At 49.0% G+C, this 12,720-nt stretch overlaps 1 protein-coding gene across 1 annotated transcript in view; it reads right to left on the bottom strand.

The window, feature by feature from the left end:
* The window catches only part of IHH (Indian hedgehog signaling molecule), a 188,787-nt gene that overhangs the window by 4,915 nt on the left and 171,152 nt on the right, over positions 1 to 12,720 (bottom strand). The gene's annotated exons all lie outside the window — the stretch shown is intronic.

Below are 12,720 nucleotides of genomic sequence, written 5' to 3' on the forward strand. Positions count from 1 at the left end.
GCTATGTCCCAGCCAATCAGGAGGCTCAGAGCGGGGGCTTTATCACATAGTAAAACCCCAGCTCCGAGCCTCCTCTGAGCTGGAGGCTACCATCTTCCTTTGCCGGGTCCGAAGTAAGTGCTCACCTGTGCCCCCACGTCTACTTCCCCTCACCCCCCTTTTCCACATATTTAGCCCCTCTCACCCATGTCCCACTTACCTGGTGCTCCCTTGTCCCTCATTGGTACCGGGAACATTAGTGTTCCCGGCGCAGCCCTGGTGCACCAATGGCGGCCATGGACGTTTCCTTCACCCTGATCCATCTTGTTTTGTAGATTTTTTAATTGAGAAACAGCGTGTTTCCATTTTTCAACTTAAACAAAAAAACACTATTAGTATCCCAGTACAACATGCCGGGATACTAACAGCAATGACCCCCTGCGGGCAGGGGCAGGTAATACCCCAGGCTAAAGTAAAATCCCTCACTTTGCTTGGGCTTCTAAGTGGCCCGGAGCATGAACTGGCCCAGTAATGCCCCCGCCCATCGAGGTTTATTGCTTAAATATATACCTTTTCATCACAGGCGACGGTTACCAAAGCATTTATATTATCTACTTTAAACTTTCATAACTCTATCTTGGAATTACATCCGAGCCACTCAGTCAGTTGCAGGGAATCCAGAATGCTACTGCGAGGACGCGGCTTCGGCTCAAGACATATGATCATGTGTACCCAGGGTTGCGATCAATGCGCTGGCTACCCTTAAACATAGGATCTTGTTTAAATCCACGTGTCTTGTCCATACATTACTTCATGGACATGAGATTAAGATTCGCATTAAACGGCTAAATCTTAACAAACTGAACCACATGTTACGGTCACAAAAAAGGTTTCTTATGACAATTCCTAAAATGAACTATTCAAGGATTGTAGGGAGATCTAAGCGGCTCTCAATTGGAACAGGCTCACATTAGATCTCCGCCAAGAGAAAACGTTCTTACTCAGACCGCAGCTGTGATGCAAGTATCGTTCATCAACAGCACCCGCTTCAGCTGGCCATCTTCATATTTTCCATGCTGCACTACACCGTACGCTGCTACATACCAGTTGCGCTGCAGCGCCATGATACCTCTCGGGGTAATATGCGCTCTCTAAAAACCACCACATACGTTCATGTCTAGATGAGAAGTTAGACTCTGGGAGACAATTGTTATGGTGATGACACCCTCCCTACTCCAGTGAGTTGCTAAACCTTTCCCCTAGGAGTTCTTAGATCATTGCTGTTCAGGATAGCTCCTAGCAAACAGCATGTTTCCCAGAATACTGTCATAAGTCCCTGCCTTAAATATACTCACAATTTATTATTTGTGATTCCTTAGTGTAATTCATTACGTTGAAATTGCTAGTTCTTGGTCAGGCATGCAGAGTAATTCACTGCACGCAAAACTAGTTCTGCGCCATATAAATAGAATTAGTAAAGGTAATCCATAAATTACCTTGATTTTATAAAATTCTCATGATTACTTGCTTTCTACAGCTCTCATGAGCAAATCATCAATATAAACCGCATGATGACATCATCCTAAACGTGCAATGATCTTCATGATGAAATCATACTTAAAGATTGCTTGAGCACATCATCCCTGAATATCTCATAAGCACATCATGCCTAAACATCTCATGGGCATGTCGTCCTTTAAGATCTCATGAGCACATCACAACTAAACATCTCAGCACACTGTGCCTAAAGTTATCTTGGGTAAATCATCCTTACAGATGTCATAAGCAGATCATCACTATGACCATATGATCACTAGAGTTTCTTGGGCACAGGATCCTAAAATATTTCATGAGCACATCATCACCAAAGATCACGTGGGCATATTGTCTCTAGAGTTCTCTTGGGAAAATCATTGTTAAATATCTCATGATCACATCATCAGTAACGATCTCACGCGCACACCATTCCTAAAGTTCTCCATGGAACATCATCCCTAAAGCTCTCAGGAGCACATCATCATTAAAGATCTCTTGAGCGCTTCATCCTTAAGGATCTCATGGAAATACCATTACTGAAGATCTCATGAGCACATAATCTCCAATTATCTCAAGAGCACATCATCCCGAAAGGTCTCCTGATCACCTCATCCCACTCATGAGCACATCACCCCTTAATGTCTTATAAATACAGCATCCCTAAAGATCTCATGAGCACATCAGGTCCAGGATTTGAAGAGCTTTTTAGAGACTCATTTGCTCCCCAGTGACTTACAGTAGATATGCTACCTTCAGACAGTTGTGGTGTTTGTGCTTTTCCTTGGCGATCCACGGGCGGAAGTTAAAGGACAGCAACCAGTCAATGGAAATGTTTACGATCACTGTCTGAAGTAAGTATGCACTAGTCTTCAGCAAGCATCTAAGCTTAAAGTCAACTGTGAGTGAGTATATGAGTGAGCTACTGAATGACCAGGCTAGTAAATGAACAGATGAGCGATGAGTAACTACTGAATAAGGTAAAAATGACTGAATTAATAAGTTAAAAAACCATGAGTAAGCTGCTGAATGAAGGAGCTAGCGGGCAAATGAGTCATTACTGAGATACAGTTCGAATTATCAAGTGAGCACGAGGAGAGTCTTATAAATGAACAAGCGAGGGAGAGAGTCTTGAGTGAGCTACTAATTAAAGAAATGAGAAAGGGAGTGGGTGAGTCATGTTTAGGCTACTGAATGAACGAACTGGGGAGTTTGTGTTTGAGCATGAATGAGTGAGTTAGTGAGCTGTTGAATGGACAAGTGTGTGGGTGATAAACAAGCTAGTAAATGAGTGAGATGGCTGAGGGAGAGTGATATGTTAATACTTGTTTCATCATTCTGCATTGTTTTAGCTTTTTTTTTTTTTTACCGGACTCGCATATCTTTTATTATTTTCTCGCCCCTTCTTAGGTTTTCTCCGTCATGTACACTGTCACTAGTATTCTCTAACCCAGGGTGTCTCAATGACCATTTGCACATGTTCAACACACCATGGCCCTCATTACGAGTTTGCTGGTCAGGAAACAAGGGTGCCAGTAGCAACGTACCAGCACCCTTTCCGGACCAGCAAACTCTGAATCTGCCGGTAGGTTCCACATAATTCAGGCCCCTACCGCCATACTTCTCACTGAAGCACCAGCACCGTTACTAATGGTTCCGGTGCTTCAGTATCCCCGTTCCCGTGGAGTCCTATGGAACTCAACGGGAATGGGGAGTAACCACGGGAATGGGGAGTAACAGCTCTGCAGCAACTTGTGATATCCCGGTGGCATCGGTGTGCCGCCGGGATATCAGGCGGCGGAATCAGTGTTATGGGGTCTGCAGCAACCCACTGGTCACAATGGCGGTTACTGCCGACCTCGTAATGAGGCCCATGACCCTCATTACGAGTTTGGCGGTCCAGAAATAAAGGTGCCGGTAACAACGTAACGGCACCCTTTCCAGACTGCCAAACTATAAATATGATGGTAGGGGCACGGAACTCCTGACATGCCTGACCTGCTGGGAGTTCAGGCCCCTACCGTCAGGCTTTTCCCTGAAGCACCGGCACCGTTACTAATGGTGCCAGTGCTTTAGGTTTCCTATTCCCATGGAGTCCTATTGGACTCCATGGGAATGGGAAATAACTGTTCCACTGCCGCCTATGATATCCCGGTAGCACCGGGATGTCAGGCGCCAGAAACAGTGTTACGAGGTTGGCAGCAACCCTCCGGCTACCGACGGGTTGTACCGCAAACCTTGATGCTCATATTTCAACTGTTATTTCATGAACAGATAGCAATACAACTAAAAAGAATGCTATAAAATGACAAGCAGCATTTGTGTTGTAAATCCCTTCGAATTAATAAAACTGTTTTAGCATTCATACAGAACCAGAATAGTGAATACACTGGGTTTCCTGTGGCTGACTGATGGTGCTCCCCAGCAGATCAAGGAGGTGCACTGCAGGGTTGCAAGGGCTGTGTGGTGTGAAAGCATCTACGAAACTCTAGTCACCCAAAGCTCCAACTAGGCCATCCCAGATACCGAGTGGAAAGACACCCAGAGGAACAGCATGGTTCTTCCAGACACCAAGAGCGAAGGGATGGTCATTGCTGACACTCTGATGGGCAGCATAGTCATTCCAGGCACCCGCAGCGAGAGCATGGTAATCCCGGCCATAGTGATGGACGGCATACGCATTCCAGATTTAGAGATGCAGAGCATGGTGCCCCCAGTACATGTTTCATGAGGCCTCCAAATGGCAGAAGTTGCACTATGCAAAATCCCTTGCATAACTGACACTCTGAGGGACAGCATGGTCATTAGAGACACTCCTAGGGATAGTGTGGCCACTCTAGACTCCCAGAGGGACAGCATGGTCATTAGAAACACTCCTAGGGATAGTGTGGTCACTCTAGACTCCCAGAGGGACAGCATGGTCATTAGAGACACTCCTAGGGGTAGTGTGATCATTCTAGACTCCCAGCGGGACAGCATGGTCATTAGAGACTCTCATGGGAAGTGTGGTCATTCTAGCCTCCCAGCGGGACAGCATGGTCATTAGAGACACTCCTAGGGGTAGTGTGGTCATTCTAGACTCCCAGAGGGACAGCAATGTTATTAGAGACTCTCATGGGAAGTGTGGTCATCCTAGCCTCCCTGCGGGACAGCATGGTCATTAGAGACTCTCATGGGTAGTGTGGTCACTCTAGATTCCCAGAGGGACAGTATGGTCATTAGAGACACTCCTAGGGGTAGTGTGGTCATTCTAGACTCCCAGAGGGACAGCAATGCAATGTTATTAGAGACTCTCATGGGAAGTGTGGTCATCCTAGCCTCCCAGCAGGACAGCATGGCCATTAGAGACTCTCATGGGTAGTGTGGTCACTCTAGACTCCCAGAGGGACAGCATGGTCATTACAGACACTCCTAGGGGTAGTGTGGTCATTCTAGACTCCCAGCGGGACAGCATGGTCATTAGAGACTCTCATGGGAAGTGTGGTCATTCTAGCCTCCCTGCGGGACAGCATGGTCATTAGAGACTCTCATGGGTAGTGTGGTCACTCTAGATTCCCAGAGGGACAGTATGGTCATTAGAGACACTCCTAGGGGTAGTGGGGTCATTCTAGACTCCCAGAGGGACAGCATGGTCATTAGAGACACTCATATGGGTAGTGTGGTCACTCTAGACTCCCAGAGGGACAGCATGGTCATTAGAGACACTCCTAGGGGTATTGTGGTCATTCTAGACTCCCAGAGGGACAGCATGGTCATTAGAAACACTCCTAGGGGTAGTGTGGTCATTCTAGACTCCCAGCGGGACAGCATGGTCATTAGAGACTCTCATGGGAAGTGTGGTCATTCTAGCCTCCCTGCGGGACAGCATGGTCATTAGAGACTCTCATGGGTAGTGTGGTCACTCTAGATTCCCAGAGGGACAGTATGGTCATTAGAGACACTCCTAGGGGTAGTGTGGTCATTCTAGACTTCCAGAGGGACAGCATGGTCATTAGAGACACTCATATGGGTAGTGTGGTCACTCTAGACTCCCAGAGGGACAGCATGGTCATTAGAGACGCTCATGGGTAGTGTGGTCACTCTAGACTCTCAGAGGGACAGCATGGTCATTGGAGACACTCCCAGAGGTAGTGTGGTCATTCTAGACTCCCAGCGGGACAGCATGGTCATTAGAGACACTCATATGGGTAGTGTGGTCACTCTAGACTCCCAGAGGGACAGAGTGGTCATTAGAGACACTCCTAGTGGTAGTGTGGTCATTCTAGACTCCCAGCGGGACAGCATGTACATTAGAGACTCTCATGGGTAGTGTGGTCATTCTAGCCTCCCTGCGGGACAGCATGGTCATGAGAGACTCTCATGGGTAGTATGGTCACTCTAAACTCCCAGAGGGACAGCATGGTCATTAGGGACACTCATTTGGGTAGTGTGGTCACTCTAGACTCCCAGAGGGACAGAGTGGTCATTAGAGACACTCTTAGGGGTAGTGTGGTCATTCTAGACTCCCAGCGGGACAGCATGGTCATTAGAGACTCTCATGGGTAGTGTGGTCATTCTAGCCTCCCCGCGGGACAGTATGGTCATTAGTGACTCTCATGGGTAGTGTGGTCACTCTAAACTCCCAGATGGACAGCATGGTCATTAGAGACACTCCTGGGAGTCTAGAGTAACCACATTACCCCTAGAGGGACAGCGTGGCCATTAGAGACACTCCTAGGGGTAGTGTGGCCACTCTAGAGTCCCAGAGAGACAGCATGGTTATTAGAGACACTTCTAGGGGTAATGTGGTCATTCTAGCCTCCCAGCGGGACAGCATGGTCATTAGAGACACTCAAATGGGTAGTGCGGTCACTCTAGAGTCCCAGAGGGAAAGCATGGTCATTAGAGACACTCTTAGGGGTAGTGTTGTGTTCTAGACTCCCAGAAGGACAGCATGGTCATTAGAGACTCTCATATGGGTAGTGTGGTCACTCTAGACTCCCAGAGGGACAGCATGGTCATTAGAGACACTCCTAGGGGTAGTGTGGTCATTCTAGACTCCCAGAGGGACAGCAATGTTATTAGAGACTCTCATGGGAAGTGTGGTCATCCTAGCCTCCCTGCAGGACAGCATGACCATTAGAGACTCTCATGGGTAGTGTGGTCACTCTAGACTCCCAGAGGGACAGCATGGTCATTAGAGACACTCCTAGGGGTAGTGTGGTCATTCTAGACTCCCAGCGGGACAGCATGGTCATTAGAGACTCTCATGGGAAGTGTGGTCATTCTAACCTCCCTGCGGGACAGCATGGTCATTAGAGACTCTCATGGGTAGTGTGGTCACTATAGATTCCCAGAGGGACAGTATGGTCATTAGAGACACTCCTAGGGGTAGTGTGGTCATTCTTGACTCCCAGAGGGACAGCATGGTCATTAGAGACACTCATATGGGTAGTGTGGTCACTCTAGACTCCCAGAGGGACAGCATGGTCATTAGAGACTCTCATGGGTAGTGTGGTCACTCTAGACTCTCAGAGGGACAGCTTGGTCATTGGAGACACTCCCAGGGGTTGTGTGGTCATTCTACTAGACTCCCAGCGGGACAGCATGGTCTTTAGAGACACTCATATGGGTAGTGTGGTCACTCTAGACTCCCAGAGGGACAGAGTGGTCATTAGAGACACTCCTAGTGGTAGTGTGGTCATTCTAGACTCCCAGCGGGATAGCATGTTCATTAGAGACTCTCATGGGTAGTGTGGTCATTCTAGCCTCCCTGCGGGACAGCATGGTCATTAGAGACTCTCATGGGTAGTGTGGTCACTCTAAACTCCCAGAGGGACAGCATGGTCATTAGAGACACTCATTTGAGTAGTGTGGTCACTCTAGACTCCCAGAGGGACAGAGTGGTCATTAGAGACACTCTTAGGGGTAGTGTGGTCATTCTAGACTCCCAGTGGGACAGCATGTTCAGTTAGAGACTCTCATGGGTAGTGTGGTCCTTCTAGCCTCCCCGCGGGACAGCATGGTCATTAGAGACTCTCATGGGTAGTGTGGTCACTCTAAACTCCCAGAGGGACAGCATGGTCATTAGAGACACTCCTAGGGGTAATGTGGTTACTCTAGACTCCCAGAGGGACAGCGTGGCCATTAGAGACACTCCTAGGGGTAGTGTGGCCACTCTAGAGTGCCAGAGAGACAGCATGGTCATTAGAGACACTTCTAGGGGTAATGTGGTCATTCTAGCCTCCCAGCGGGACAGCATGGTCATTAGAGACACTCAAATGGGTAGTGCGGTCACTCTAGAGTCCCAGAGGGAAAGCATGGTCATTAGAGACACTCCTAGGGGTAGTGTTGTCATTCTAGACTCCCAGAAGGACAGCATGGTCATTAGAGACTCTCATATGGGTAGTGTGGTCACTCTAGACTCCACGAGGGACAGCATGGTCATTAGAGACACTCCTAGGGGTAGTGTGGTCATTGTAGACTCCCAGAGGGACAGCAATGTTATTAGCGACTCTCATGGGAAGTGTGGTCATCCTAGCCTCCCTGCAGGACAGCATGGCCATTCGAGACTCTCATGGGTAGTGTGGTCACTCTAGACTCCCAGAGGGACAGCATGGTCATTACAGACACTCCTAGGGGTAGTGTGGTCATTCTAGACTCCCAGCGGGACAGCATGGTCATTAGAGACTCTCATGGGAAGTGTGGTCATTCTAGCCTCCCTGCGGGACAGCATGGTCATTAGACACTCTCATGGGTAGTGTGGTCACTCTAGACTCCCACAGGGACAGCATGGTCATTACAGACACTTCTAGGGGTAGTGTGGTCATTCTAGACTCCCAGCGGGACAGCATGGTCATTAGAGACTCTCATGGGAAGTGTGGTCATTCTAGCCTCCCTGCGGGACAGCATGGTCATTAGAGACTCTCATGGGTAGTGTGGTCACTCTAGATTCCCAGAGGGACAGTATGGTCATTAGAGACACTCCTAGGGGTAGTGTGGTCATTCTAGACTCCCAGAGGGACAGCATGGTCATTAGAGACACTCCTAGGGGTAGTGTGGTCATTCTAGACTCCCAGAGGGACAGCATGGTCATTAGAGACACTCCTAGGGGTAGTGTGGTCATTCTAGACTCCCAGAGGGACAGCATGGTCATTAGAGACACTCATATGGGTAGTGTGGTCACTCTAGACTCCCAGAGGGACAGCAAGGTCATTAGAGACACTCCTAGGGGTAGTGTGGTCATTCTAGACTCCCAGCGGGACAGCATGGTCATTAGAGACTCTCATGGGAAGTGTGGTCATTCTAGCCTTCCTGCGGGACAGCATGGTCATTAGAGACTCTCATGGGTAGTGTGGTCACTCTAGATTCCCAGAGGGACAGTATGGTCATTAGAGACACTCCTAGGGGTAGTGTGGTCATTCTAGACTCCCAGAGGGACAGCATGGTCATTAGAGACCCTCATATGGGCAGTGTGGTCACTCTAGACTCCCAGAGGGACAGCATGGTCATTGGAGACTCTCATGGGTAGTGTGGTCACTCTAGACTCTCAGAGGGACAGCATGGTCATTGGAGACACTCCCAGGGGTAGTGTGGTCATTCTAGACTCCCAGCGGCACAGCATGGTCATTAGAGACACTCATATGGGTAGTGTGGTCACTCTAGACTCCCAGAGGGACAGAGTGGTCATTAGAGACACTCCTAGTGGTAGTGTGGTCATTCTAGACTCCCAGCGGGACAGCATGTTCATAAGAGACTCTCATGGGTAGTGTGGTCATTCTAGCCTCCCTGCGGGACACCATGGTCATTAGAGACTCTCATGGGTAGTGTGGTCACTTTAAACTCCCAGAGGGACAGCATGGTCATTAGAGACACTCATTTGGGTAGTGTGGTCACTCTAGACTCCCAGAGGGACAGAGTGGTCATTAGAGACACTCTTAGGGGTAGTGTGGTCATTCTAGACTCCCAGCGGGACAGCATGTTCATTAGAGACTCTCATGGGTAGTGTGGTCATTCTAGCCTCCCCGCGGGACAGCATGGTCATTAGAGACTCTCATGGGTAGTGTGGTCACTCTAGACTCCCAGAAGGACAGCATGGTCATTGGAGACTCTCATATGGGTAGTGTGGTCACTCTAGACTCCCAGAGGGAAAGCATGGTCATTAGAGACACTCCTAGGGGTAGTGTGGCCATTCTAGACTCCCAGCGGGACAGCATGGTCATTAGAGACTCTCATGGGTATTGTGGTCATTCTAGAATCCCAGAACGACAGCATGGTTAATAGACACACTCATATGCACAGTGTGGTCATTCTAGACTCCCAGCGGGACAGCATGTTCATTAGAGACTCTCATGGGTAGTGTGGTCATTCTAGCCTCCCTGCGGGTCAGCATGGTCATTAGAGACTCTCATTGGTAGTGTGATAACTCTAAACTCCCAGAGGGACAGCAAGGTCATTAGAGACACTCCTAGGGGTAATGTGGTCACTCTAGACTCCCAGAGGGATAGTGTGGCCATTAGAGACACTCCTAGGGGTAGTGTGGTCACTCTAGAGTCCCAGAGGGACAGCATGGTCATTAGAGACTCTCATGGGAAGTGTGGTCACTCTAGACTCCCAGAGGGACAGCATGGTCAGTCGAGACACTCCTAGGGTAGTGTCGTCATTCTAGACTCCCAGCCGGACAGAATGGTCATTAGAGACTCTCATGGGTAGTATGGTCATTCTAGCCTCCCAGTGGGACAGCGTGGTCATTGGAGACACTCATATGGGTAGTGTGGTCACTCTAGACTCCCAGAGGGACAGTATGGTCATTACAGACACTCCTAGGGGTAGTGTGGTCATTCTACACTCCCAGCGGGACAGCATGCTCATTAGAGAAACTCATATGGGTAGTGTGGTCACTCTAGACTCCCAGAGGGACAGCATGGCCATTACAGACACTCCAAGGGGTAGTGTGGTAATTCTAGCCTCCCAGCGGGACAGCATGGTCATTAGAGGCTCTCATGGGTAGTGTGGTCATTCTAGACTCCCAGAGGGTCAGCATGGTCATTAAAGACACTCATATGGGTAGTGTGGTCACTCTAGACTCCCAGAGGGACAGCATGGTCATTAGAGAGACTCCTAGGGGTAGTGTTGTCATTCTAGACTCCCAGAGGGACAGCATGGTCATTAGAGACACTCATATGGACAGTGTGGTCATTCTAGACTCCCAGAGGGACAGCAAGGTCATTAGCGACACTCATATGGACAGTGTGGTCATTCTAGACTCCCAGAGGGACATCATGTTCATTAGAGACACTCCTAGGGGTAGTGTGGTCATTCTAGACTCCCAGAAGAACAGCATGGTCATTAGAGACTCTCATGGGTAGTGTGGTCATTCTAGCCTCCCAGCGGGACAGCATGGTCATTAGAGACTCTCATCGGTAGTGTGGTCATTCTAGACTCCCAGAAGGACAGCATAGTCATTAGAGACTCTCATATGGGTAGTATGGTCACTCTAGACTCCCAGAGGGAAAGCATGGTCATTAGAGACACTCCTAGGGGTAGTGTGGTCATTCTAGACTCCCAGCGGGACAGCATGGTCATTAGAGACTCTCATGGGTAGTGTGGTCATTCTACACTCCCAGCGGGACAGCATGGTCATTAGAGGCTCTCATTGGTAGTGTGGTCATTCTAGACTCCCAGAGGGACAGCATGGTCATTAGAGACACTCATATGGGTAGTGTGGTCACTCTAGACTCCCAGAAGGACAGCATGGTCATTAGAGACTCTCATATGGGTAGTGTGGTCACTCTAGACTCCCAGAGGGACAGCATGACCATTACAGACACTCCAAGGGGTAGTGTGGTCATTCTAGCCTCCCAGCGGGACAGCATGGTCATTAGAGGCTCTCATGGGTAGTGTGGTCATTCTAGACTCCCAGAGGGTCAGCATGGTCATTAGAGACACTTATATGGGTAGTGTGGTCACTCTAGACTCCCAGGGGGACAGCATGGTCATTAGAGAGACTCCTAGGGGTAGTGTTGTCATTCTAGACTCCCAGAGGGACAGCATGGTCATTAGAGACACTCATATGTACAGTGTGGTCATTCTAGACTCCCAGAGGGACAGCAAGGTCATTAGCGACACTCATATGGACAGTGTGGTCATTCTAGACTCCCAGAGGGACATCATGTTCATTAGAGACACTCCTAGGGGTAGTGTGGTCATTCTAGACTCCCTGAAGAACAGCATGGTCATTAGAGATACTCCAAGGGGTAGTGTGGTCATTCTAGCCTCCCAGCGAGACAGCATGGTCATTAGAGACTCTCATGGGTAGTGTGGTCATTCTAGACTCCCAGAAGGACAGCATGATCATTAGAGACTCTCATATGGGTAGTATGGTCACTCTAGGCTCCCAGAGGGAAAGCATGGTCATTAGAGACACTCCTAGGGGTAGTGTGGTCATTCTAGACTCCCAGCGGGACAGCATGGTCATTAGAGACTCTCATGGGTAGTGTGGTCATTCTACACTCCCAGCGGGACAGCATGGTCATTAGAGGCTCTCATGGGTAGTGTGGTCATTCTAGACTCCCAGAGGGACAGCATGGTCATTAGAGACACTCATATGGGTAGTGAGGTAATTCTAGCCTCCCAGCGGGACAGCATGGTCATTAGAGACTCTCATGGGTAGTGTGGTCATTCTAGACTCCCAGAAGGACAGCATGGTCATTAGAGACTCTCATATGGGTAGTGTGGTCACTCTAGACTCCCAGAGTGACAGCATGGTCATTAGAGACACTCCTAGGGGTAGTGTGGTCATTCTAGACTCCCAGCGGGACAGCATGGTCATTAGAGACTCTCATGGGTAGTGTGGTCATTCTAGACTCCCAGCGGGACAGCATGGTCATTAGAGACTCTCATGGGTAGTGTGGTCATTCTAGTTTCCCAGAGGGACAGCATGGTCATTAGAGACACTCATATGGGTAGTGTGGTCGCTCTAGACTCCCAGAGGGACAGTATGGTCATTAGAGACACTCATATGGACAGTGTGGTCATTCTAGACTCCCAGAGGGACAGCAAGGTCATTAGTGACACTCATATGGACAGTGTGGTCATTCTAGACTCCCAGAGGGACATCATGTTCATTAGAGACACTCCTAGGGGTAGTGTGGTCCTTCTAGACTCCCAGAGGGACAGCATGGTCATTAGAGACACTCATATGGACAGCTTGGTTGATCCGGCCACCAA

Source organism: Ambystoma mexicanum, chromosome 9, assembly GCF_040938575.1.
Source record: "Ambystoma mexicanum isolate Mex_15411 chromosome 9, UKY_AmexF1_1, whole genome shotgun sequence".
NCBI classification, from domain to species: Eukaryota; Metazoa; Chordata; class Amphibia; order Caudata; family Ambystomatidae; genus Ambystoma; species Ambystoma mexicanum.